Source organism: Nyctibius grandis, chromosome 22 (assembly GCF_013368605.1).
Source record: "Nyctibius grandis isolate bNycGra1 chromosome 22, bNycGra1.pri, whole genome shotgun sequence".
Lineage (NCBI taxonomy): Eukaryota > Metazoa > Chordata > Aves > Nyctibiiformes > Nyctibiidae > Nyctibius > Nyctibius grandis.
Window position 1 is genome coordinate 7,133,788 of NC_090679.1, and position 27,900 is coordinate 7,161,687.

Genomic DNA, 27,900 nt, shown 5'->3' on the forward strand with positions numbered 1-27,900 from the left:
CCTCCAGCACTGTCCTGTTTTTTTTCTTTTCATAGAATCACAGAATCCCAGACTGGTTTGGGTTGGAAGGGACCTTAAAGATCATCTAGTTCCAACCCCCTGCCACGGGCAGGGACACCTTCCACCAGCCCAGGTTGCTCCAAGCCCCATCCAACCTGGCCTTGAACACTGCCAGGGAGGGGGCAGCCACAGCTTCTCTGGGCAACCTGGGCCAGGGTCTCACCCCCCTCACAGGGAAGAATTTCAGAGCCCTGCTCTGTCCTGTGTTTTGAAACAGGGCTGGAAATTTGGAGTATTGTCTCCCCTGGGTTTCTAAAAGTCAGTTTGTTATTTTGGGAAATGGCTGGGGGACACAAGTGCGGTCTGTGGAGATTTTTTTTCCTTATGCTTGTATTTCCCACCGCAGCAGAGCTGGCAAAGACAGAAAGTGCACACTCCACTCGCTGTCTGATATTGACAGGGCTACTGGAGCCACGCTAGAACATTTATTCCTGGTCTCACCCCATCACGGATGCCCGGTGCTGGGGTAAGACTGGGGCGAGCCTGAACCCCCCCGCACCAGCCTGGGGATCCCAGGTAAGGCTGGATCCCAATAACCGGGAAGCTGCTCCCTCAACCCCAGGCTGGGCTGGCAACAGCTGAAACTAAATGAGCCCTGATTTAATTAACGTTGGTGAACAGGCGCTCGCACAACTCAACAGGAGTTTCTAGGGTGCAGGATGGCGCTGAGGGGCAGGGCTGGGTGGGCAGCTGGGCTGGGGGAGGGTGAAAGCCATCTTGGGTGCTAGAGGGGGGGTTTTTTCCTCTTTTACTCTTTTTTTCTTGCTATTTTCCTTGTCCCCCAGCCCCTCCTGCCTGCTGGGGCTAGCGGAGGTGAGTGGGGGGGGGTCCCGGGGCCACGGTTCCTCCGCCACCGGCTCCCGGCTGGGCGTTCAGGGGAGGGAGAGGGCAGAGCTGGGCGGGCCCTTGGCCCCTCTGGTGCTTCCAGCTTGTCGAGCAGCTGCCAAAAACTCGGATTTTTGTCTTTTTTTTCCCCCTAAACGAGCGCTGGTCGCTATAAAAACACTGATTGTGCTGTTTGCGGGGGTTAGTTTAGGTTTAGTCGCTGCTTGGGTGCTTGATGCGGGCTTGGCAAACTGCAGCACTGCTTTCCTTTATGCAAAAAAAAAAAGTGTATTTCCATTCTATGTTTTCTTTCATACTCTAATTTTGCATTTTTTTCAGGAGACTCCAGAAATCCTGAGTTTAGCCCTTGATGTTGCTTGGTCTGGGTTAACCTTGGGTCCCAAGCCCCTCTGCACATCAGCTCGGAGGTTTTGGGGATCCTGTTACAGCACCCGGCTGATGGATGGGGTGAAACTGTGTCCCTGTGAGTTAATCAAACCCCAAAATGATGCTGGGAGTGTGTGTAGTGCGTGAAGTTGTGCTTGTGTGTTTTGATAAACAAGTAATGCTGTTTATTTTCAGGTTTTAGTGGATGGATGCCGGAGTGTGTAATCCAAAGCCTTTCAGGAGCTCCTCTGTCGTGGAAAGCAGAGAGGCAAAGCCTGGCTTAGAGGGGACGAAGCAGGGTCCTGATTACAGGTCTGTGGTTTCTTTGTGCTTCTCACTGTCCCGGAGGTGCTGGGCTTCTGGAGTTCATGAGCGTGCTTTGAAGCTGCTGGTTTGCTGAGCAGTGGTGACTGTTAAACCCTTGTTCCCTCTAAGGAGGGGAAAAAATGTTGATGTCTTACCTCCTTCTCTAGTCTCCTGTTTGGCCTGTTAATTAGTGAGAAAATCCCTCTCTCTTACATGAGTTTTCTCTTTGCTACTGATATTATTATTGCTATTATTATTTATTTCCCTCCCCCGAGAGTTTCTTTCCCCCTGCACTCCTGAACTAGGTGTGCAGGATTTGGGGAGTGCTGCAGCTTTTACTGATTCCAGAGTGTGTGACTGAGGTGGTAAAATCTCTTTCCCAGTCCCTGATCCTGTTGGGTTGGACAAAGGCTGACAATTACAGAGTAAACTATAATTGATGTGAGCCACGACTCCTACCTTGGGGAGGGTTTTTCTGTTTCTGCACTCTGCAGCCTCACACGGTCTGGAAGGCAGCTTTCCCTCTGCTTTTCTCGTTTTGTTTTTTCAGGATGTGTAAAACAAACTCAGGCTCTTCCAGCCAAGATGTAGCCCTGTTAGGTCAGGTCAGTGATGGGAGGAGGTACATTGGAAGCGTGTTTGGCCAAGAGGTGCTCAGGATGCACCTTTTCCTATTGCAGACCCTTCCATTCTGGCTGCACAAGCAGAGGTGAGAGGGGCTGGGATGCTTGGAGGGGCTGTGCAAGCCTGAAGCAATGCAGTGATGCCAGGCGAGCTTTGATCCTCTGGCTTTGTTTGGCCCCAGCAGCCCTTCCTGGCCCTGGCGTCGCCCTATCTCATCCTTCTTGTCCCTTTCATTGAGCTTGGACTGAAGGGAGACCTTTTGTTCCTTTTTAGTGCCTCAGGGGTTCACCTGGGGTATTTTGTCTTTGTTTAATTGCTTTTTATTTGCTGTGCTCTTTTTAGAAAGCTTATTGGATTTCTGTCAATAAATTAGGTAGCATTTTATAGATGAAAATAAAGGAAATCTCTAGGATTTCTACCCAGGAGTTAGATGTCCAGAAAAGACTGTCCTTGTACCCTGTCATCAGCCTTCAGCCTAGTGAAACGTTTAGCACATGTTTAATGGTAATGTAACTGAAATGCCTCTTAAATATACAAGCTCTGCCCTTGTTCCTGCTCTGCCTGGGGGATAACTCCCAGCAGGTCATAACCAGTACGCTCTGCTGTGCTTTACTAAAGAAAAATAACCAGAAATGTATTCCTCAGTGCCCACACAGGGCAAGAACCTGCAGCAGCGAGGGCAGGGGTGCTTTTGGGCAGCTCCAGAGTCGTGGGTAGTTGTATACAGGTCACCGAGCTGATCCCCTTGGTTAGTCTGAGTCCACAAGACTCCACACTTACTCAGCGTGTCAAGGCTTTTTCTGGATGGAGGCGATGAAGTCAGTGTCCTGTCTAAGCAGGTGTTGTAGCTGGCTGGGCAGCTTATCTAAAGAAATCAAAAATCGCCTTCAACTGGAGCTATATGCCTTTGACTGCAGAGGAGTGTTGCTTTTTCCTTCCATGACCTCAGCACGGGCTACTGAGAGGTGTCTGGGGCAGGGAAACTCATTTACCAGCCGTCACCAGCCTCAGGGTTTGTGGTCCTTGGTGGAGGCTGAACTGCTGAGGACAATTTTGCTGGTATGGCCTTTCTAATCCTGCTCCTAGGTTTTCCTATTAATGTTTGTTATTTGGTTAATTTGCCTTTATAGTGTTTTGTAAATATTTTCCCTTCATAGCTCTTGACTACCTTTGTGGGTTTGGGTTTTTTAATGGCACACGAACTGAGTGTTCCTTTCTTTGAAACCTCGTGAACAGCTTTGGAGGAGCAATTTACTTAGGATGGGGCTTAGGGAAAAGAGAAAAATTAACTTGCCTCAGTGGGCTGAAAGCAGGTTTGGGGTAGAGCTGCATCTCTGTTTTCTGTCGGGGTGGATTTTATCTTTCTAATGAGACTGAAATTTGATGAGTATTTGATAAGCTTAATAGTAGTTGTATTTGCACCCCCACTTGCGTAATAGCTTGTGTTGGAGATGGTGCTCTGCTTGCTGAACTTGCTCACTCCAAGTGTAGGTGTTTGAAAAACGTCATGTTTTTCTTCAACAGCTGGAGATGAACCTGAGGAAGGAGAAGCAGCAGCAGCCTCTGACGAGAAGGACCTGATGATCTGGGCGAGATGGTGTCCTGTACCCTGCATCCAGTGGTGTGAGTATTGCTGACCCTCGCTGCTACCTCTGCGCTGGGGTCACCAGGAGGAGCAGCTCCAGGCTCTGCAGTGGCTGCAACACAAAAGCTCCAACCTGGCTTCTAAATACACAGTTCAGAAGCTTCTTAAATTAAAAGGGGACCTAAAACAGAGTCTTTTAAATAAGGTGAAAAAAATGTACGTACCCAGACAGTGTTAAATCTTCCTGGCAGTAGTATATGCTCTTTGCTATTTGGCTAGAGTTTTTCCTACAAAGAAAACCTGGATGCATACTGAATGTTTCAGGTATCTCTTGGTATGTTTAAAATGTCTCTTTGCAAGAGAGACTGAAAATATTATATTACATATTTCAGAAATATGTAGCTTTTATTTATTAAAAAAGTAGTCCAATGACAGGCCCACTTGCACATGTTTAATTTGGGGTGAAGCCCCAAAACCAGGTGTCTTGGAGCAGGATTTCCAGTGGAATTTCCCAGTAGTTTCTGAGGCTGGGGACTAAGCTGTGTGGCCATGTTCTGTCTGAAGTTCACTTGATGCTTTTTTTTTGACAGTCCCTCTGAGCAGTTTGCACTAAGACAGAATCACAGAATCAATCAGGTTGGAAGAGCCCTCTGGGCTCATCCAGTCCAACCATTGCCCTGACACCACCATGGCAACTAGACCAGGGCACTAAGTGCCATGTCCAGTCTTTTCTTCAACCCCTCCAGAGATGGTGACTCCACCACCTCCCTGGGCAGCCCCTTCCAATGGCTAATGACCCTTGCTGGGAAGAAATGCTTCCTAATGTCCAACCTGAACCTCCCCTGGCGAAGGAGACATTGCATTTGAGAGCTGAGTGCTTCTCTGCCTGCTTTCTTGACCCTCTCCACTTGACTGTCTTCAACTCTTGTGCTCCCTCATTTTACCCCATCTCTCCTCTTCCGTAAACACTGTCTGAACAGGTTGAGCTCAGCCCTTTCTCCCTACCCTCGTGCCTGGCAGTGCCTGCCCTCGGTTTCCTCTTGCTCCTGCCACCCCGGCACTTGGGCTTTGCTTCTTCGTGGCAGCTGAAAACATTCACACATCTCTCCTGCAGTTCTTGGGGTTGACTTGCTGTCTTGGGATCCCCTCATTTTTTTTTTTCTCCACAGGATTTCTGGAAAGGGCCAGGATTCATGATGCCAATGTGGTGCTCTGTTAATAGGGGAAAAAAAATAGTACCCTTTATATTTTTTTTTCTTCCCACCGTGTCTTTTTGTGGCATTTCAGCTGCTTAAATCTCTGCTGAGATCCATGTTTGGGATGGAGCTGAGGGATTCCTGTGTGCAGGGGCAGGCAGTTCATAGTAGTGTGAATACTGGCTGTATCAGAGCTCAGCCTGGTGGTTTCCTGCGTAAATGACCTTTTCTTCTGTCTTTTCTTGGTAAGATGCAGCAACTTGTAGCAGGATGGATTTGATAAGGATAAAGTGTCTTTGGCTTTGCTGCTTTTTTTCTGCAGCAGCTTTGTGCATGGTCTTCTGGCCTACTCCTAAGCCCTGAATCACTGACTTCCAGCTCATGTCAGAAGTTTTCTCTCTTCATTTTTTTTGTTTCATTGTTTTTAGGTGACCTGTGTGCAGCTGATCAATGCCACAATCAGCCCTTCTGATGAGCTGGACTTCAGAGTTGAGCTGATGCACCCTGGATTTCAACACCTCCCTAAGGTGAGGAGCAGCTCACTTGTCGGCTCGATCTGGAAAGTGGAGGGAGGCAGCATGTGGTTCAGGGATGGCCTTGGGATGGGGTGGGCAAGAGTAAAGAAGTGAGTCAAGACCCTACTGTTGCCCCACTAACTCTTGAACCCTCCTTGTAGGTGAGAGACTCAGCCAAAACTTTTCCAGGCTGTGTTGCTTTGTCATCTGCTGCTGCAGGCTTCACTGTTACAAGCTGGTTGATGAATGTGACTCCCAAATCCTACTGTACAAGAATGGAGCTGATCACGACTTCAAGTGCGAGCACCTTGACACAAACCCTGAGCAGCTGACAGGTAAGTCCTTTTGCTGATTATAGCTCAGCTGAAACCAGCCCTGGTAGATCCAGAGCAAACCCTGTTGCTTCACCCCTGTACTTACTGGAGCTGGTGCGAATCGGAGCTGCTTGGGTTTTCTCTCTATGCATTTTCCTTGAGCTGAGCTCCAGAACTTCTCCTGTTAACCTGAAGGGAGGTTGTAGTGAAGTGGGAGTCGGCCTCTTCTCCCGGGCAACTAGCGATAGGACAAGAGGACACAGCCTCAAGCTTCACCAGGGAAGGTTCAGGTTGGACATTAGGAAGAATTTCTTTTCAACAAGGGTCATTAGCCATTGGAAGGGGCTGCCCAGGGAGGTGGTGGAGTCACCATCTCTGGAGGGGTTTAAGAAAAGCCTGGACATGGCACTTAGTGCCCTGGTCTAGTTGCCATGGTGGTGTCAGGGCAATGGTTGGACTCAATGACCCCAGAGAGCTCTTCCAACCTGGTTGATTCTTTGATTCTGCGATTCTGTCTTATGGTGTTCGATTTCAGCTCACCCGCTCCCATCCCCACCTCCACATGGGATGGGGATCAAGGCCAATCTTCCCTACTTCATCTGGGCCACGTCTCCCATTGCTTGGGGCACAGTGATCCCACCCGTATCAAACCCAGAACACTGCTGTGTTTGGGCAGGGAGTGCTGCCAGGACTCAGGGTATTTATTGACAGCAGCTTCCAGAAGAAACCCATTATCCTGTGGTGTCCTCCTGAAGAGAAGAGCGTGTCAGTCTTCAGGCAGAGGTTCTGCAGTAGCAGATGGTGGGCAGATGAGGTTTCTCCAGCAAGGGCAGAGCACAGCCCTGCAGTGAGGGGGTGTGGAGCATCGTGATGCTTGTGGCACATATTGGGGAAAGGAAAGGGGAGTGTGTTTAATTTTCTTAATTGTTTTTCCCTTCCTTTTCTTTTTAGATAACTCAATTGATAAAACCAAGGTGGAGAAAATTGAAGCCAGAGTGGTGGAACTGGAGAAAAAGGGGTTTGCCTGACGTGCGTGGGTAACTGATAGGTTAGCAGGGATCAAACTAAAGCCTCTTCTACCTGGTGCTGGACCACAGGTGCTGCCACTCACTCCTGCCTAATTGATGATCAATGTACATGTTGTGCTTGATTTTTCTAGCAGAGGAAGAGCATGTGTTTACATCTTAATTAGAAAAAAAAACCAGGTTGTACCTGTCACAGTGGGGGAAAACGTTTGAGCTGTGGGCATGGGGCTCCGTTACCTCTTGAACTTGCAAGCAGATAGTCCCCTGCACTGGTAGGAAATAATTGAAGCTATGATGGGGTGGAATTGAAACGTGCAGTTCCCACCACCCCGGTGTGAGCAGCTGCCTCCGGGCTGTGCCCAATGTACAGCAAATCCTTCCCAGCAAGACCAGTGTCGCTGTGTGTGTTTCACTGTGAATCTGTGCACTGGGAAACTTGGGGCTGATGCTGCTGGCCTGGAGATGGGCTGTTTGGGGGGTTTTTTGCCTCTTGGGTTAGACAGAGGTGTGAATTTTCACCTCTAGTTTTGTGACTGGAGTAGTGCGTGAGGTGGTCGAGGTTTTGAGAGGTTTTTAGGACAAGAAAAGAAGCCCCCCCCATCCCTATATATACACATTCTCCTTGTGTGTCCTTGCTCAGCCCATATGTTTGTTGCCCTGCAGCTGGACTCAGAACTGACAGCACGGAAGAGCTGCAGATTGAAATGAAGACGACGAAAAGGGTCCGTGAGGAGAAACTACTTGATGCACATAACGGGAAGGAGATGATGGAGGTGGAGAAGCAGCAGATGACTGCGGAGAAGCTGGAGCCGGCAAGCGGTCTCGCGTCTGAGTGAGGGGGTCCTCCTTGGGCTGAGACGCGGGCAGATGAGTTGGGGATGGGTTACAGCAGGTCGGAGGCTGTGTTCTCCTCAAAGAGCTCTGTCCCTCTCTGAGGAAAGGTGACATTGGAAGGAGGAGAAACAATGATGAGATGCTCCCCTGGTCAGAGATTTGGGGAGTGCCCTCAGGAGGCCCTGAGCCACCTTTGCTTAAACAAGTAGACAGGAGAAAGACAAAGAAGCTGAATGACACTGGTGCTGCTCTGGTTGCTCCTGCTTTCTTCATCTTGTGGCAGTAGCCCTAGACTTGAGGCCAGCAGGATCAGTCCACAGATAACTCTTAATTTCTACCTAGCCCAGAAATGGCCTCTGGGTTGGCTTTCCTTGAGCTGAATGTCACCCTGCTCTTCTGCTCCATGGGCAGCTCTGGTGTTCTGTTGTGCTCTAAAGAGGTTTGAATCTTAGATTTAACATGAATAGAGTTGTCTGTCTCGAATCTTTCCTGCTGTGCTTCGTCCAGCGTTCCCCTCACATGCTTCTTTCAGCTCAGCATCCCCCAGATCTGCCCTGCAGAGTCCTGGCTTGTGTGGGACTGACCCTGGAGTGTCTTGGCTTTTCCCTGGATGCAGAGACTTCCCCTAGAAGTTGCTAAGCATATTCTCTATCATTTTCTCTGATAGAATAGAAAATGCACACTGGTGTTTGGGGTTTTTTTTTCTTAAAGTATTGAGACTTTACCCCTGAGAAAAATAACAGAAAGCGAGATAAAGCTGCTTGCAATTGTTTATCCAAAACAAATGGTCTTGAAATGGAAGTTCTGTAGAACTCCCTTTCTTGGTGACTACATACTTTTGTAAGCAGCTCCTCTGATGGAGGAGAGGAAGAAAAATGTTTGTGTTACGGAGCCTTCTCCCTCTGGCTGTTTATCTCGGACAGGATGAGAAAGCACAGATTGGAGGGAGGGAAACATTCAACTAATTTTTCTGCAGTCCTTGGGCTGCTTGGGACTGGCCAGTTGGTTGTGGCAGCTCCTGCTCTGCCTCTCCTCCATCACGAGGCAGGAGTGAGCCGACCAGGGGACATTGCTCCTTTCTGAGATACTGGATACTGCAGGCAAGAGGCTTCAGCTCACCAGGCTTGTCCTGCCTGATGCCAGGGTCGGGTCAAAAGCTGAGACAGGAGAGAAGGGCACAAGGTGAAAAGGACTGTCAGGGTCTCTGAGGTGTCAAACAGGGAGAGCTATGGGCTGCCCATGGTGTGGACCCACCACCGTAAGAGCACAGGCTCTAGCTGTCCTGCAGATCCACAGACTTTCTGCCCTGTTTGTCCTCACTGACACAGGACAGTGCAAACAGGGTTGGGGTTTTCTTTCTGTGCCACACGGTGCACCTCTAGCACCATGTTTGATCTTCATGGACATAGATCGCTGGGACACTTATGTGTGTTTGCCAGCTTCCTAACAGTCGAGAGGGACCTAATAAACCACCACACGTCTCTGAGGCCTGTTTCAACTACTGACACTTGGGGTTGGGAGCAGACTCTACTTCACTGTTGTGCTTCCAGCTCTAGTTTGCTCATCAGACCTCTTCTGAGGTCGCCCTGCTATAGGAATGCATCTTTCCCTCTATCAGCTCATGGGAGGAGGATGTCAGGTCCCCAGGTGATGGTACAGGTCACCTGTTATACCGCCTTCTGCTCGTTTTTCATTGACAAGGGAAGTTGGCAGCATCTTATGAGGAGAAGGATGGGGATTTGAGATAGACCTGATCATTTGGGACACACTTCAGGTTGGTACCCTGTTTGCTCTGGGCAACTGAGCATGAGCTTACCACTGGCATGTTCTTGTTTCTGCTTCAGATGGAGAGGCTGAAAGAAGATCCTGAAGGCACCAAGAGAGAAAAGGCTTCAGGCTCTTCTTCTCTGCCTGCAGCTTCACTTCCAGGCACTGCAGGGAACGTCCAGCCACCACCACCCATCACTACCAGGGACTATTTCTGGAGACTTTCCGCCAGCTCCTCCGCTCCTAGACATCCCACCGCCTCCATGAGGAATGGGTATTCCCCCTCCTGCCCTTGGCTTTGGATTCGGGGGAGCCTGTGCACCTCAACTGCTTCTGTGAGGATCATCTCCAAAGAAGATTCTCAGCCAGCTGTACAATGGCAAAGACCACACTGAACTAAGGTAGGACCTACATTTTAAAAGCCACTTCACACCTTGTTCTTTCACCCCAGCAAGCTTGTCCTTTCCCTGTATCTCATCTCACATCACCCTGGGTGAAGGGTTTCATGGCCATGCTTTCTGTACTCTCTAGAAAAGCCAACTGTCTGGAGAAGGAGGTGATTCCTTCTTTGCCTCTGTGTGCAGAGAGGGCAGGGCAGAGCACACAGGGACCTGAAGTGCTGGGTCCTCCTGAAACCCTCCAGGAGGCCTGCCTTGCAGCATGCTGGCACGTGCTTTCCTCTGCCACCTTTGAAGGCTCTGGTGAACTGGAAGGTCCTCTTCGTTGACCTGAGATGTCTCTCCTGTGTAAGGTGGCTTAATAAGCTGACAGTCCTTAGTAAGATCTCATGAAGGGCTGAAGGCCCTTCCAGATGATGAGGTCCTCTTTAACTCTGTTAAGAGCAGGCTCCCTGGCAGAGATGTCTGCTTGGCACCACGTACAGCCACTTACGGCTTTTCTCACTGGTTTTATCCCCTCTCCTTCATCCTGCGTTACCAGGTAGGCGTTGGGGCTCTCGTCCCCCATCTCTGAGCGCTCTCTGTAACATCTCTCTCAGGGTTAAACATTTATGGAGCTATTTCCCCACCTTTGTGCTTGAGACAGGAGAGCAGCAGGACCTGGGCGCTGTGTGTGTGCATGAGCTGGGGAGAGGGAGCGCTCCTGCCCGCGTTCTTGCCCGTTTACTCTGTCTGCCCTTTGGAGGGGACTTGCCCCTGCCCTGAGGACAGGGTTTGGGGCTGTGCTATGTCCTAGTGCTCAGGGCAAGCCCTGTGGCTGTGCAACAGAGGGGATGTATGAATAGGAGGGCTTGAAAGGCGATGAACACAGCCACCCCCAGCCTTATGTTCCCAAAAAAGGTGGAAGGGGAGAAAAGGCTCATGACTCTGAGCTTTTCTTCTTGGTCAGGGAAGAGAATGGCGTGTTCATCAGAGAAATCTGAAAGTGGGCAGGACAGGCTGCCCTGCAGTGGCCAGCAGGTGATGCTTGTGGTCTGGATGCGGCCCTCATGCTTGCTTCACTGAATTCATTCCTTCCCCGGCCCATCTCTCTGCCTCAGCCTCTGGGTGTTTGCTCTAATCTCCAAAAACTTGTAAGATGAAATCCTGAGCACCACAAATGCACTGCAAGGCCTTAGCACAGCAATTCACCTGTTCAGGTCCACACATGCACACAGGACTAACGTGGCCAAAGGGCTTGGGAGGACAAGGAAGCGGGAGGATTGCCAGCTGCATCTGCAGGCACTGGCACAGCCCGGGCTGGCTGTCCCCCTCCTGGGCTAAGGTGCAGCACAGCCATGGTGCTGTCATCTTCTCCTCTTCTTTGATCTTTTAGGGACTGAGAGTTTGGGGAGCAGAAAAGTGGTTTGAAGTCATCTCCGAAGTTTCATAGTTTGAGAGGGGAGTGCTTGTCCCCATGGTGACATTAGATGTGAGACAGGTTCAGGTCCCCATCTCTGGGTAATCCGGGTCACGGTGCAGAGCTGCTGCTGGGCACCAGGTGGCACATGGATCTCTGGGCTTTGCAGGGAGGCTTTGTGGCCCTGCTGCAGCCTGTGCTTACAGCCCTGCTTCAGCGACTGTCACAGGGAACTGCCAGTCCGGGGTGGGGGTTTTTCAGGGAGCAGAGTCGTGGCTGAGCTGTGGGAGAGGGGTGGAGGTGCCAGAGCACCGCAGAGCCCGTCCCAGGCAGGTTTGTGGCACGGCTGTCAGAGGCTGCAGAGGAGCAGCGTTTGCTCCCTGCTGCTCCTCTGTGCCTCTGCTGCGGGAGCTTCCACCCTGGCCCAGCAAATCCTCTGCCACCCAGAGTGTGGCCAGCTGGGTGCCCAGAGCTGTGGCCAGGGTGGCACTGCCCTTTCTCTGCACTGACTCCAGTGGCAGAACAGCCCTGTCACCCTGAGCTTCCCTCCTTGGGAGCAATTCATTTGCTTCCTTAATTGCTCATAAAGAATCCCATAGAATAATTGCCTTTCTTGTTTTTTATGTGATTCTTTACACGCTGCAGAGCTGGGCTGTGCCCTGGGGCAAGGCTGGCCCTGGCTGTGTGGAGCACACGGTGCAGCCTGCGTGCTTCAGCCTCACGTGTGCTGCTCCAAATCACTCACTCAAGAGCGTGCAGTCATGCTCTGTGGTGGGTTGTTTCCCATGTTAAACAGCCTGTGGATCAAGTTCTTTCCGTATTTATCTGTTTTCTGTTCTGGTAGGTGCAATCTAGCGAGGCAGGAGGTAGTGCTGTTGAGAGTCCATCGAATGTTTTGGGTTGGAGGGACCTTCAAAGATCATCTAGTCCAACCCCCACCACCATGGGCAGGGACACCTTCCACCAGACCAGGTTGCTCCAATCCCCATCCAACCTGGCCTTGAACACTGCCAGGGAGGGAACAGCCACAGCTTCTCTGGGCCACCTGGGCCAGTGTCTCACCACCCTCATTGTAAAACATCTTCCTTGTGTCCAACCTAACCCTGCCCTCATTCAGTTTAAAACCATTGCCCCTTGTCCTGTCATGACAGGCCCCGGTGAAAAGTCTTTCTCTCACTCTCTTATAAGCCCTCTCCCTGGAGCCTTCTCTTCTCCAGGCTGAACACCCCCAGCTCTCTCAGCCTCTCTCCATAGCAGAGCTGTTCCAGCCCTCAGACCATTTCCATGGTCTTCTCTGAAACCTGCTCTAACAGGTCCGTGTCTGTCTTGTGCTGGGGACCCCAGAGCTGGACGCAGTGCCAGGCTGGTCTCACAAGTGCAGAGCAAAGGGGGAGAATTTCCTCCTTTGACCTTCGGGCCATGCTGCTGGTGATGCAGCTCAGGAGACTCTTGGCTTTCTGGGCAGCAAGCACACATGACTGTCTTGTGTCCCATTTGTCACCCACCTGTACCCCCAAGTCCTTCTCCACAGGGCTGCTCCCCATTCCCTCATCCCCCCAGTCTGTATTGAATCTGGGGATTGCCCTGACCCACCTGCAGGACTTTGCACTTGGCCTTGTTGAACTTCATGAAGTTCACATGGGCCCATTGCTCCAACCTGTCCAGGTCCCTCTGGATGGCATCCCTTCCCTCCAGCATGTCACCACACGACACAGCTCTTATCCTCTGCAAACTGTCTGAGGGTTCACTCAATCCCACTGTCTATGAAGATACTAGATAGCACTGGTCCCAGTACAGACCATTGAGGGACACCACTCGTTACTGGTTTCCTTTTGGACGTTGAGCCGTTGACTGTAACCCTTTTGATGCAGCCATCCAGCCAATTTCTTATCCTTCTAATAAGTTCCAGAGCTTTGCTGGAGATTAGTGACTCCTTAGACCCAGAAAGCCAGATCCAGGAAGGTCCTTAGCTCCTAGGGCATGGAAACGTAAGGTACCATTGCAGACCGTGGGCCTTCATACCCCAGGTAGGGGTCAGGGCCCTGAACACCTTGTGTGCACTCAAACTAAAGTTTTTGAGAATGGAACTTTGGGGTTTTTTCTGAAAATGCTGCCCAGCACTGTGGGCTAGCTTGCAAAATGTCTGTGGCTGGTTAGCTGGGTTCTCCAGGAGCTCACCAATGCATTTAGAGCTTCCCTGCGTGCTCTTCACGTGTCCGCAGATTTCAAGGCTGCTGGGAGGCGTTGCTTCCTCTTGCTCACAGATGTCTTGCTGCAGGGATCCTTGGCACAAGAGTCTCCTCTGTCCAGTACCTGCCTCCCTTTTCCAGCCCAGCATCCTCAGCTCTTTCACCTCTCTCAAGTGAGAATCCCAGAATCCCAGCCTGGTCGGGGTTGGAAGGCACCTCTGGAGATCATCCAGTCCAACGCCCTGCCAGAGCACATTGCACAGGGTTGTGTCCAGGCGGGTTTGAATATCTCCAGAGAAGGAGACTCCCCCCATCCCTGGGCAGCCTGTGCCAGGGCTCTGGCACCCTCACAGCAAAGAAGTTTTTCCTCATTTTCAGATGAAACTTTCCATGTTTCAGTTTGTGCCCGTTGCCCCTTGTCCTGGCGCTGGGCACCACCGAGAAGAGTCTGGCCCCATCCCCTTGACACCCCCCTGAGGTCTCTGTGAGCATTGATAAGATCCCCCTCAGTCTGCTCTTCTCCAGCTGAACAGCCCCAGCTCCCTCAGCCTCTCCTCGTAGCAGAGATGCTCCAGCCCTCTGACCATCTCCATACCCCTCCGCTGGACTCTCTCCAGTAGTTCCTGGTCTGTCTTGAACTGGGGGCCCAGAACTGCCTACAGTTACTTCAGGTGTGGCCTCACCAGGGCAGTGCAGAGGGGGAGGAGAACCTCCCTCGACCTGCTGCCCACACTCTTCCTCACGCACCCCAGGTACCATCAATCTTCCTGGCCCCAAGGGCACATTGTTGGCTCACGGGGAACTTGGTGTCCCCCAGAACACCCAGGCCCTTCTCTGCAGAGCTGCTTTCCAGCAGGTCAGCCCCAGCCTGTACTGGTGCATGGGGTTATTCCTTCCGAGGTGCAGAACCCTGCACTTGCTGTTATTGAACTTCATGAGGTTCCTCTCCGCCCAGCTCTCCAGCCTGTCCAGGTCACACTGAATGGCAGCGCAGCTTTCTGGGGTATCGGCCACCCCTCCCAGTTTGGTGTCATCCTGAGGCAGAGGCCTTCAGGATTCCGCAGCTGTAGCTTCTCCCTTCCTCGAGCATCCATGTGTGTTGTGCCAATGTTGGCTGAGAAGCAGCCGTGAGCAGGGACAGAAGGTTCTCTCTTCCTCTGTTTCTCAGGAACATTCTTGGAAAAACAGGAAAGTCCATCCAGAAACCTGGGAGCTGGTAAATCCTGGCTCAGTCTCCTGAGGAGAACGAATGGGGGAAGTCACCAGGTGTCCTTCCAGCATCGCAGAACAATTCAGATTCAAAGGATCCTCTTGAGGTCTCTGGTCCATCCGTCCTGCTCCAAGCAGGGCTAACCTGAAAGTTGGAGATTCCTCAGGGCCTTTTGTATTCATGTTTTCGAGTCTTTTCAAGCACACAAACTCCCCCAGCTCTGTAAACATAACTGGGCTCCCTTCTCCTTGTGAAAATAATTCTCCTTATATCAAGTCAGGATTTCCCTTGTTGGAGCTGGTGGCTTTTATCTCTTACCCTTCTCCCTCCTCGTTTCTCCTGGTGTGGTGCTGGGGAACGCACACTAACAGCAGCAGGGTACTTTGGTGGGGCTCTGGGGGCAGTGCTGGGGGGGAACTGAACGTTCATTTGCTTTTGGAGGGAGGCAGAACCTCTTTGGAGAGCTTCTCCCTCCAGCTTGTGTTTCAACTCTGCAGAATCGTGGGGTATCCATTCCCTGGATGAACGCTAGGAGAGGGTTTTGTGCCTGTTCCCTGGAGTTTCTGGGAGCTGAGGTCGCTCCTCATCACACGTGTGCAATCTGTCAGTGCAGGTACCGTGTGGCTGCTCTGGGGGGTGTTTGTCCATTCCTGCTGCTTCCTACCTGCGTGTATCGGAGTCAGGAAGGAAGAACCACCACCAGGTCAGGAACTTTGTGGAGCACGGTTGTGTGTTTTAGCAGTTGATGTTTTCATCTCACAGTGATGGCATTGCCTGTATGGCTTGGGCTGGCCTTTCCTTACACTTTCAGGCAAACAGCACGTTGTGGCACCCCCAGGGCTCCCGGCCGGCGCCTGGGTGCTGGTTCAGCTGCAGCAGACATCCTGGTGGGGATGTTTGGCCAGGTGGAGGTGGCATTTCTAATAGTGGACATGTAGGAAAGTCAGTGGGAGTGCGGACGGGCCGTGAGCCAGGGCTGCCTCCTTGGCAGGGAGGAGCTGCTGCTGTCCCCGCCGGTGCTGGCACTGCCGGTGGGGCAGTCGGCTGCGGGTGCTCGCTTTTGGGGGTGCTGCAGGTGATGGGTGAGCCCAGCTCTGGGGTGCAGCTCCTGCCCAGCCTGGGCTGCTGCCACTGCGGGAAGCACTTGGGATGCTACTGGTGGGTTGCGTGCAGGTGTCTGGTGCTTACTGGGAGACACTGGGAGACACTGGGAGCTGGACTGCACCTGTAGTGCCCGCTACGCTCATTCATCGTGTTCACATTGGGGCATCAGCGCTGGGCAGTGATTTTATTTGCGATTTGAGCTTCAAGAGGCCCCTGGGTGAACCCCACGTTAGAGCCAGGGGTTCTCTAGGGTTTGTTTGGCCTCACGTGGGTGTTGGGGCTGTTCTGGCTTTGAAACCTGGGGGGTTTCTCCGTGCCCCCCTCGCTGGGTGTTGATGTCCCCAGGTCCCTTGCAGTGCTGTTTTCATCCGCCAGATGCGCGCAGTTGAGCCGCCTTGGCTCCGTTCCTGGGGATGAGGTCAGAGGATGGGGATTGGGGGACAGGATCAGCTGCTTTAGTGACGAGGGGCTGACGCAGCCTTCATCCTCCCCTGCAGCCCCCCCTGTCCCCCCCCCGTGACCTCCTTTTGCAGACAAAGAGGGGAAGTGCCGGCTGCGCGCGCATCCTCTGCACCGCTGGCACCCCCAGCCTCCCCCCTCCTTCTGTGCCCCCCTTCTTCCGTCCCCGCTCTGAACCTGGAAAAAACAGCTCAGCTCCCATTTCAAGGAGCCTTTGTCCTGCCAGACAGCTTTCTTTGGGAGATTTGTCTTTCTTTTTTCTGCCTGTGACAAGGCCATAATTGGGAGGGGGTCTCCATCTGCTGCTGGGGGGGAAGAGGGGGGGTTTGCAGAGAGAAATCACCTGCCCTGGCACACAAAGGCAGCACTCGCCCCCCCAGCCAGCACCACCAGCCTTTTGGGTGCTTGGTTATTAGGCAATTTGAGAGCAGGAGCAGTGATGAGCAGTGTTTTGTGCCAGTAAATGAAACAGGGATCTCTGGAGCATGGTGTAAGCCCCTCTCTGCACCCCACCCCTCTCCAGTGCCCCCCATTTCTGCGCCGTGGCTGTTGTGCTGCTGTAGTGCCCTCCTGCTCCTATGCCCCCCCAAGCCCCCTTCCCTGCTGGAATTACAGGCTCAGGTGCTGCCAGGCAGTGCCAGTGTACCCCTGTCCTGGGCTCCCCCAGAGCTCTGCCCGTCTCCATCACTCCTGCCCCGTGGCACCATCTCACCAGGCTGGGGTCCACCCTCATGTCTTGCTTTCCCAGCACTCCCAGACTGAGTCACCCAGGGTGTGCTGGGAAAACACCCATGTTGAGTAGCCCCAAAGCTATGTTTTGCAATTTTTTTCAGTCCCCCATTGCTCACGGTGTCCTGGCACTTCATCTTTTGGTGCCCTTTCATACATGGTGACACTGCAAAAACACCCGCTCATCTGCGTACCCCAGATGCTGATCCCCCTGCCCTGGCAGCCAGTTCCGACCTGCTGAGCTCCCTGCTGTCCCAGTGCCACCCTCCCTTCTCTCCTGCCACGCAGGGGGACATGCCCGTAGTTTTTGCAGCTGCAGAAATTACAGTGATAAAATCAAGCCTTCCTGGATGTCCCGCACCCAGGCGTGCTGCTGCGGCAGGAGCATCACCACAGAGCTCCAGCTTCAGGTCACCTTCCCCCTGATCCCACAAAAAGGACTGTTCTCTCCTAGAAAACACCCTTAAAGGTATTTTTGCAGGTAGTTATAAAGCCAGTGGGACTTTCTGTGTGCAGCTTTATGGCATGTAAGTGCTGGTACCCCAGAGCTTGCCAGGCTCTGTCCTTGCAGGCCAGATGGGTGCAGCTGTTGTGCTGAAATATGTGCTGGGCAGCCTATTTCTTGCTGAGTTTAGTCTCAGTTTTAGGATATTACCTGCTGTCACCTATATACGGGCTTTCTCTCTGTCTATTGTAGAATCACAGACTGGTTTGGGTTGGAAGGGACCTTAAAGACCATCTAGTTCCAACCCCCCTGCCACGGGCAGGGACACCTTCCACCAGACCAGGTTGCTCCAAGCCCCATCCAACCTGGCCTTGAACACTGCCAGGGAGGGGGCAGCCACAGCTTCTCTGGGCAACCTGGGCCAGGGTCTCACCACCCTCACAGCAAAGAATTTCTTCCCAATATCTCATCTCAGTCTCCCCTCTTTCAGTTTTTAACCGTTCCCCCTCGTCCTGTCACTCCATGCCCTTGTCAAAAGTCCCTCTCCAGCTTTCCTGTAGCCCCTTCAGGTGCTGGAAGGTGCTAGAAGGTCTCCCTGGAGCCTTCTCTTCTCCAGGCTGAACAGCCCCAGCTCTCTCAGCCTGTCTCCAGAGCAGAGGGGCTTCAGCCCTCTGAGCATCTTCTTGGCCTCCTCTGGACTCGCTCCAACAGCTCCGTGTCCTCCTTCTGATGGGGGCCCCAGAGCTGGATGCAGCACTGCAGGGGAGGTGTCTTTTCCTTTCATTTTTTTAAAAACTCCTCGCTTTTCTTCCTCATTCTCCTCAGTGTTTAAGTTACCACAAAGTCTTGGGATCCTGGATCTATTTGTGCTTTTTGTCTCATAGCTGAGTGATGCTTTTTGGTCCTTTACGAACCGATCCTGGGAAAACCTCCTGTGAATTTCACATGGGAATTTAAGCCTCTGATTGAGCTGGATTTGGCCCTGTGCTTACATATTCCTGGATGCTCAGGGAGCGGCGTGTAAGGTATCCTTGCATGTACCTTTTGGTCCCTGAACCTGTCCTAGGGACAGCATCTGGTCACCCCGCTTCAGGTGGATGCTGGTTCTTCCCCCCATGTCTGTCTTCAGCCCCTTGCTCCCATCCCTGGGCCTGGGCGTGTTCCCATGAGAGGTAACACCAGGTGTCGGGTGCTTACCCTGATGTGGAGCTAAATACAGATGAAATTTGGTGTTTTTTCTCAAACCTGGAAAAATATGTAAATGTGGAGTGTGGCAGCATTAGTTGTTGGGATTTGTATGCGTGAAACCTGCTGGTTTTAATACAAAATACTGTCCTTTTCCTAAGGATTGTGAATGTGATACAGTGAGGAAAAGCAGAGTGTAAATGGGGTGGTGGGGAGAGCTCAGGAGGTGACAAGGCTGCTGAAGGTTTTTTAAGCAAATATTGTGGCTATAACGACGATTTAACTGACCCAGTGAGGGCTGGTTGGGGTCTCTCTTTGGGGCTGGAGCAGGGCTGCAGAGCTGCTCCCCACCCCGAGCGGCTCGTCCAGCGGCAGAGGGTGCTCGTGCACCGCCGTGCAAATCCTTCTTTTCCCTCAGCCATCTTAGGCAAAGTGTTTTCCATCCCTGCAGTCTCCATTTTATGGTTCTGACGCAGAAAATAAAAAGCTCTGCAAAGGAGGCGGGGAGGAGAGGGGGGAGCCGGGACATGCCGAGGCAGAGCTTGGCGGCGGCTTTCTCGGCGCCGGGGCTGGGGGGAGGCAGCGAGCCCCGACTGGTACCCAGGGGGATGCAGAGCGAGGGGCTCTCTGAGGGGGGATGCCAGAATTGAGGAGGGGGAGGTCTGCAGAGAGAGGGGGTATTTCAGATTAAATGCTGCTTGGAGACCTCCCCCACCTGGCCCTGCCAAGCCCCCGAGGCTGGATGCTGCCCACCCACCCCCCCTCCCTCACTGCCACAGGATGCTCTAGCTCCAACAATGCTTTTTTTACCCCCCAGCTCTGTAGGAGGCTGAGCAGACCCCCCAGACTGCCTGGAAGCAGGATGGAGCTGTGGTTTCACTGCAGAGCTGCTCTTGTCCGGGCTCCCCACACGAGAGGGACTTTCCTGTTTTCATTGTTCAGCACTCTCAGATCTATTCTTGCTCATTTTTTCCTTCCTGCCTGTGCACGTTGAGGGGTGGGTTGTTGCCCCAGGTTTGTTACCAACAGCTCCAGGCAGTAGCACCTTTCCCAGCTGTGTGCAGAGCCCCAGGAGAGCTGCCCCCATGTGATATTGAGTAACTATTGTCAGCGTCTCTATTTGTAGTAACCATTTTTGTGTTATTCGTCACTGGGCAGCCTTTGTGCTGTGCAGCGGAGCGCTTCGGGGCGAGCAGGCATTGCCCAATCCAGGATATGAAGCAAGCCAACAATAAAACTGCTGGAGGCTCCTCCAACAGTGAAATTCACTGAACCAACCAAACAAGGATGCTGCGGGCTCGGAGATGGACTCACAAATCTGTGGTCCGCTCCTGGTCGCTGCCTCTTTGCTCTGCAGTGAACACAGCCCATCTCTCCCTTCCATGGTGGTTGGCAGGAGGCAGTTTTATGAACCTCTGTAGGGCTCCTGGGTTGGTTTGGGGTTTTTTTTCAGACTAAGGAGTACAGTTTAAGGGTTTACTTTTGTAAAAGTACCTGAGAACCAAATTGCAAGGTCCTCACCCTCACAGGTATGTGCACAGACATAGTAGCTGGCATAAATACATCCAACTAACTTCAAACCAGCTGAAGCTGCCAGCTCCAAAACCTGCTGGAGGTGCCCATTAAATACTTCACAATTTGGTCCAAGTCCATGAGCAAACTCGAACAAAAACCCCTGGGAAAGCTGACTTGTTTAAAGCCTGTTTAGATGAGTCTGCACAAGCAGCTCATCCATCAGTGAGAGGGAGGCGGGGGACATCCCTGCAGGGCTGCTCAGTGACTCCTTGTTACAGGAATTTATTCCTTCCACGTAGGTGAGTCCTGGTCACTCTTGTGCTTATCAAGTCCTAGGCCCGGTTTATTCTCAAGTTTTTACATCCCCTTTTGTTGCTTCCTTAGAAATGTGATTTTGCAGCTTGATGAAGCTCTTTGTTTTGCTCTTACCCAACTGCTCTGTGCCTTTTTTGTTTTCCTTCCCACAGCCAGGCACAAGGATGATTCTCAGGAAGATAATAAATGTCATAGGAGCCGCTGTGGTTTCTGGGGATAGTTAGATGAGTGTCTTTTCCTTTAAATATCCTAAGCTAAAGCTCCCTTTGTTTGTGATCTTGTGCATGCCCACATATACGAAAATAGGTCAGCGACTCTGTGCTGTCTGCTCGCTGGCCCGGGGCGTCAGCGCGTCTGCGGGAGGGGGCACGGAGGAGCGGCGCAGCCATAGGTCAGCTCCGAGGGAGGGATGCTCGGCCTCCCCTGCCTTGTTACCGGGCAGCGTGCTGCTTCGGGGGCTGGTGAGCAGGGGTGGGGGTGCTCCTGCAGCCCCTCACCCAGGGTGTGGAAGGATGAGCACCCGGTGGAGCTGCTTAGGTTGGGTTTTGGTGCTGCTTCTCCCCCTTCCCGCGGCTGGGGTATGGCAAGAAGGGGTGTTGTGGCTTTCATGGGCAGCCGAGGATGGGCACAGACCCCCCTGCTTATTCCAGCAATGATTTTTTTAGGCATCCAGGCTGTGGGATGCCTCAGTTAAAGGTGCAGGACAGGGTGCAAACCCTTCCCACACTCCTCTGTGCGAGTCCCAGGAGTGTTGGTGGGACTGTTGATGCTCCTGAAGAAGGGGGTGTCCGTGACAGCCTGGCTGGTGCAATGCAGAGGAGGGGGCCGTTAACAAGGGGCAAGACAGCCTAAGGACTGCGATGGTGCTGGGCATCTTTCAGTCACTCTTCCAGCACCAAACCCGCTGACACGTCTGCTGGAACACTTCCCCTCGTGCTGCTCCACAAATCCTTTGGCGTTCAGTGTCTCACCCCGAGCTTTGACGTGCGGGTGGATATAGGGGATAATGTCAGGCCTGAAGTCTCTGCATTAATTTAAGGCAATAGACGTCTTTAGTGAGGTTATCTCGCTCTTTTGGGGAGAGTCCCTTGTGTCCCTGTCTGTGAACACCCGGGAGAGCAGCGGTCTGACCTTGCCCTACCCCTTTGTAAAGAGATTTGCTGCATGGAGCAGCCAGAGCTTTGGTACTTATTAGGAGGGCAGTTCTGGTCAGCTATTGCATGAAGAAAAGGGATAACTCCTTCAACAGCTCATGGCTTAACCTGGGTTTGCTGTACTCAGAAGAGAAAGACCAAGAGGGTGAGAGAAGAGAGAACCTGCAAAGAAAAAAGGGGCAGGAGCTGCACTTGTTGGGTTTGAACAACCCTCTGCCTGTAGAACCAAGTCAGAAACCCCTTCCCTTTGGTGCTCATCAGGGAGTTGTTCCTAAAGTTTGACCTGTGCTGCTTCTTGAACCCTGGCAGATGTTTTCCTGAGGTTTCTCCACTTGCTTTATGAAAAGATCCAGACTGCTGCCCTGGAGCTGGCCGAGGCTGTGCTGAGCACTCGTGTGGTGCAGGTGAGTTTCTGTGCCAGCCCTTTAGTGTAAGGATGGGAGAGGCACATAGTCAGGGAGCTGTTTGTGCTCTGCATCTCTTGAGCTTCGCCCTGGTGCAGGTCCAGGCAGCTCTGGCCCACTGCTTTGTGCACTTCTCTTGCAGAACTTGCTCAAGCCGCTGCCACAGCTGCTGAAGCTCAGAAAAATGCAGGTCTGGCAGAGCATGAGCACTTTGGGATTCTGGTAGTGGCTTTTCCTCTAGTCAGACAAACAGAAAAATTGCATTTTTCCCTGTTCTGTTCCTTGTGTGATGCCCCACTCCACCTCCTGCTTCATGCTCCTCGCAGTGTCTCTGCCTTTCCCCTGTCTAGTGTTGCACAAAAGGTGACCAGACAGGCTAACACGCACCCCGGTCTGTTCTCAGGATCTGCTGCTAGTTGTAAACACCAAGTACAGCAGCAGAAGTTCCTATTTAGGGTGTGGGGAGGGGGCATAAATGAGAGAAAAGAGAGAAAAGGGAAAGGGAAAACTCTCCCCCGTGACCACCTGGGATGAGAAGCAGCAGGAGTCTCCCTGAACAAGCACTTTCTCCAGTGCAGCAAGGAGCCCCCCAACTACCTTTCCTAGTGACTCTTTAGGTCTTGCTCAGTCTCCCCATTGTCCCTCCTTAAGCTGAGAGTGTTAATTGGAGCAGGTTTGATGAGGTGCAGACGTTGCAGCGCTAATTGCCCATTAAGCTTAGTGCTGCCCATCCTGAGGTGAGGTTTAGTGGTTGCTTTAATGACCCTTGTCCCCTATTGTTGTTTACTGGGGGCCCTGGGGTGAGGTTTACAGATCCCAGCCCAAAGCCAGGGCAGGAAAAGGAAGATCAGCCCTGCCATCAGTGGTAATTAACTCTTCTATTCTAATTGCTTCCCACTGCAACACACACCCTACAGACCTGGGCTGCGGGGCTGTAAGTGAAAAGGGGCCTTGGGGCAGATAAGGGAGAGGCTTGAGCTTTACAGCTTATGGCACTGTGTAGGCTCAGGGTTAGTCTCAGGTCTAGGTCTTGTTTTTTAAGCCCCTACACGCTCTCAAGGTGACTGGAGAGTCTCTTCTGCCCGGTCTATCTGCTACACACTCTGCCTTGCAGCAGGAGTTTTATTTCTGTAGTCTCCTTTTCTTCCTCATCCTGCTTCCTGATAATATTTTTTTAGCATCCTTTTGACCAAACAGTGATGAATTTAAATTCTGTGCTTAATTTGTCAAGGAAAAAAAAGGCTGTGAATGTCTTTAACCTGCTTGGACAGCAGGAATTCTCTTTGGGCTGCTTTATACCAGCTTTATTACCTCAGTTTCCAAATAGGCTCACTCTGTTCCTTAGAGAAGGCGGCTTTATCATCTCACTTTGGTTTGGGGAGAGTCTTGATGAGTAAATTTTGGACTTGATGGATTTTTAAGATCCAAATTATATCTGTCCTTATATCTGTGTTCTGGAAAATCTGTGCTCCTTGTTCCGTATATATAAGCTTTTATAAAGTGTGTGGTTACTTGCGTTCACACCCCCCCCCCCCATCCCTGCTTTTTTTTAAAGGCAAGAAAAAAAAAAAAGAAGAGTTAAGAGCTCCCTATTTCTCTTCCCCAAGCACTTTGGGAAGATCTCAGTTGTCCTGTTTTTGAGACAAAAAACTCTGGGTTGTCCACATAGGAGAAATCTGATGTTTGAAATGCAAAAGCATCTGGTAAAACTCCAACAGAATAAGTCATTTTCTCCTGCCACGTTTAATTCCAAAAAAATAAAAATTTGGCTGTGCGATGCCAGGAGGAAAAAGTCCCATCAGGATTTTTTTCCCCCTTCAGTGCAAGACGTCTTCAAATTGTCAGATCTAAAAAGCCTCCTTTAGCAGAACCATTAAGTTTTCACAGTCCCTAGCCACCCTCACCACCCTTGCTGTGAGGGTGGTGAGACCCTGGCCCAGGTTGCCCAGAGAAGCTGTGGCTGCCCCCTCCCTGGCAGTGTTCAAGGCCAGGTTGGATGGGGCTTGGAGCAACCTGGTCTGGTGGAAGGTGTCCCTGCCTGTGGTGGGGGGTTGGAACTAGATGGTCTTTAAGGTCCCTTCCAACCCAAACCATTCTGTGATTCTGTGATTCTCCTTCCCAGTAGCTTGCCCGAGGATGGGATCTGAATGCAAAACTGCTCTGGAGACAAAACCTGCCTGTTACAGAATCCCAGACTGGTTGGGGTTAGAAGGCACCTCTGGAGATCACCCAGTCCAACCCCTGCCCAAGCAGGGTCACCCAGAGCACGTTGCACAGGGTTGCATCCAGGTGGCTTTTGAATATCTCCAGAGAAGAAGACTCCCTACCCTCCCTGGGCAGCCTGTGCCAGGGCTCTGGCACCCTCACAGCAAAGAAGTTTTTCCCCATATTGAACTTCCATCACAACAGTTCAGAACATCACAAACGTTCAGAAAACCCTTCAGGTTGCTGTAACAAGTTGGGAAGCAGCTCAAGTACCGAGCAGTTATTTTTCAGTAACTGCCTGTATTCACTCCTGTGGGAGCCCAAAAAGCAAAGGTCTCACCTAGCCAGCTTCTTCAGGGCCGTGCCCGTGCTGCTGCAGGACCCCGTGGCACGGAGGTGGTGACGGTCCCTTGACACTCGGTCAGTTGGTGCTCATCTCGGGAAGCATCTCTTCATCTCTAAACCCATCTTTACCCTCCCACTGATTTCTGTGCTTCTCGCTGTGTTGGACTCTAGCTCAGGACAGCAGGAAAAAAGTGCTTGATAAGTCTGGAGGCTGTGGGACCACAGGCCTCACTTCAATACTTTCTGCATTTGATCTTACGAGTGGGAGCTGGCAATGGCAAAGAAAAAGGATGCTGCCTGCCAGTCCTGGCGCCTGCACCATCCTGCACCGACTCCTTACCTGCTGCCTCTGCCATTAAGGCTTAATTTGGTTTATTTTTCTTGGTAGAGTGGGCCTGAGCGTGGTACAGTGTGTGGGCTCCCTCTGTTCAGCTAAAAGCAGGACCTAACAAGTGGGTCTCTGAGGGGGGGGTTGCTCTGGGATAGCCTGGGGACTCTGGAGCGGGTCTGTATGGAACTAGAGAAATCAGCTCTCTCAGGGAGCTGGTTGGTACCCCCTGGGTTTATTTCCCAGCCACCTGCATGGGGGTGGCTAGGAAAGACAGCCAGAGGATTTCCAGCACCTGGAAATACCTGCTGATCTTCTGGACAGTCCTGTTTTCCTGCCCGGTTTTGCTCACGACCAGCTCTGAAACACAAAGTCCTGGGAGCAGAAGTGCTCCCAGTGAAGGCGAGGTGTTTGCTGTGGCTTGGGGACAGGGGTTTGGATCCCGGCTGCTCTGAACAAAGACACTTTGGGCTCGTTGCTGTGCCTGCGGCTGCATCCCAAAGGTGCCTTATTTGTGGTGGTATCGTAGAAGCCTTTTCCCTGTTAGCGCTGTGGCCGTGCTGTACTGCGTGGGGTGGCAAAGGAAAGAAACACCAATGAAACGAGCGGATGTGATGCCTGGGAGGAAGGATACCTATTGTTCTGTCCTGTGATAAAAGGCTGATAGTGCTGAGTCAGTGTCCAGGGAGGAAGGAAAGCAGGAGGCAGCAGCAGGATGCGGAGTGCAGATGTATCCGTGTATCCATCCCCCAGACAGAGGATGAAAGCCCCCACACACCCACCTGGGGCTCTGCTCTTTGTCTTACCTGCTCTGATATTTACCTTCAGCTGAGAAGCCTCCTTCTAACATACAGTGACATCTCCAGTATGACTCTGTCCCACCCCTTGTCCCAGGCTGCTGAGCCAGCCCCACTGTGCTGCACTAGTCGGGCAGGTCGCTTCACAGGGTCTTTGCACGCATCTCTGGGTCTGTCTGTCTCTAAACAGCTTTAAATGACAGGTCCAAAGTCATAGAAGCACAGGACAGTTTGGGTTGGAAGGGACCTTAAAGCCCATCCAGTCCCAACCCCCTGCCATGGGCAGGGACACCTTCCACCAGACCAGGCTGCTCCCAGCCCCATCCAACCTGGCCTTGAACACTGCCAGGGAGGGGGCAGCCACAGCTTCTCTGGGCAACCTGGGCCAGGGTCTCACCACCCTCACAGCAAAGAATTTCTCCCTAAGATCTCATCTCAATCTCCCCTCTTTCAGTTTAAAACTGTTCCCCCTCGTCCCATCACTCCATGCCCTTGTCAAAAGCCCCTCTCCTGCTTTCCTGTAGTCCCTTCAGGCACTGGAAGGTGCTAGAAGGTCTCCCCGGAGCCTTTACTTCTCCAGGCTGAACAGCCCCAGCTCTCTCAGCCTGTCTCCAGAGCAGAGGTGCTCCAGCCCTCTGAGCATCTCCCTGGCCTCCTCTGGACTCACTCCAACAGCTCCGTGTCCTTCTTCTGTTGGTGCCCCCAGAGCTGGACGCAGCACTGCAGGGGGGGTCTCACGAGAGCGGAGCAGAGGGGCAGAATCCCCTCCCTCGCCCTGCTGGCCACGCTGCTGGGGATGCAGCCCAGGATGCGGTTGGCTTTCTGGGCTGCAAGTGCACATTGCCGGCTCATGGTGAGCTTCTCGTGAGCCACCTGAGAAAAAGTCACCATTTTATCTCATTTTAGAGACTGGAGGTTGTTGAAGCACGCAGACCTTTCCTGTCGTGTCCCACCCCTTACCAAACTACTGCAAAAAAAAAAACCAACAGAGGGGAGAACCTTGGTGCTGGCTTGGTGTAACTTGGTTTGTATTTACCCCGCAGAGCTCTCCCATCTGCCTGTGAAATACAAGTGCTCTCACTGAGTATGAGTGAGCTTTGCCCTTGCTCTGAGCACACAGCATCCAGGAGCAGAAAGGACCATGTTTCCTGGGAGATCTGCTGCCTGAAGCAGTTAATTGTCAGTGCATGGGGGTGACTGGCCTGGATCTAAACTGGGGGTGAGCCACGCTGCTGGCAGCGAGGACAGAGGCATCTTCAGGGGGTATGTCTGGAGTCCTGATGACAGTTGGAGGGTAGAAACTGTGCTCCTGCTTAAAGCAAATATTTTAGGAATGTCCTTCTCTATTTTTGTTGTCTTTTTTTTTTTTTTAGTGTCTGCTGAGAAACTGAAGAGAGGCTTAAACATGACAAAAGGACAAATCTTGAATGTGCAATGGAATATTCAGAACTTTCCAGCCAGCACAGATGAGAGTGACAAATTTGGGGGAAAAAATGACAATATCCTTTTGCTTTTAGGATGAAAAATGTTTCAAAGCGCGTGTGAGCTGTGGCAGAAGGGATCCATGGGTCTCGGTGAAGTTTGGAGAGGGAGAGGACAGAAGGTTCAACAAAGGCAAGTGTAGGGTCCTGCACCTCGGCAGGAATAACCCCACGCACCAGACCTGGGAGTTCTGGGGGACAACAAGTTCCCCACGAGCCAACAACGTGCCCTTGGGGCCAGGAAGGCCAGTGGTGTCCTGGGGTGCGTGAGGAAGAGTGTGGCCAGCAGGTCAAGGGAGGTTCTCCTGCCCCTCTACACGGCCCGGGTGAGGCCACATCTGGAGTAACTGTGTGCAGTGCTGGGCCCCCCCAGTTCAAGACAGACAAGGAGCTACTGGAGAGAGTCCAGCGGAGGGGTACGGAGATGGTCAGAGGGCTGGAGCATCTCTGCTGCAAGGAGAAGCTGAGGGAGCTGGGGCTGTTCAGCTGGAGAAGAGCAGACTGAGGGGGGATCTGATCAGTGCTTACAGATACCTCAGGGAGGGGTCAAGGGGATGGGGCCAGACTCTTCTCAGTGGTGCCCAGTGCCGGGACAAGGGGCAACGGGCACAAACTGAACCATGGGAAGTTCCATCTGAATATGAGGAAAATCTTCTTTGCTGTGAGGGTGCCAGAGCCCTGGCACAGGCTGCCCAGGGAGGGGGGGGAGGCTTTTAAATCTGTCCAGGGTTGGTGACTCCACCACTGCCCTGGGCAGCCTGTGCCAGCGCTTGACAGGCCTTTCAGTGAAGACATTGTCC

General features: G+C 52.3%; 2 long non-coding RNA genes across 2 annotated transcripts; both read left to right on the forward strand.

Moving 5' to 3' along the window:
• Positions 1 to 224: 224 nt before the first annotated feature.
• Positions 225 to 5,505, forward strand: LOC137672786 (uncharacterized). Its single transcript, XR_011049642.1, has 5 exons — positions 225 to 576; positions 1,225 to 1,369; positions 1,468 to 1,584; positions 3,727 to 3,825; positions 5,412 to 5,505. It is a non-coding gene; the product is annotated as an uncharacterized lncRNA (long non-coding RNA).
• Positions 5,506 to 6,772: 1,267 nt separating this feature from the next.
• On the forward strand, positions 6,773 to 27,462 carry LOC137672787 (uncharacterized). The gene is made up of 4 exons (XR_011049643.1): positions 6,773 to 6,909; positions 7,501 to 7,669; positions 9,516 to 9,839; positions 26,993 to 27,462. It is a non-coding gene; the product is annotated as an uncharacterized lncRNA (long non-coding RNA).
• Positions 27,463 to 27,900: the final 438 nt, after the last annotated feature.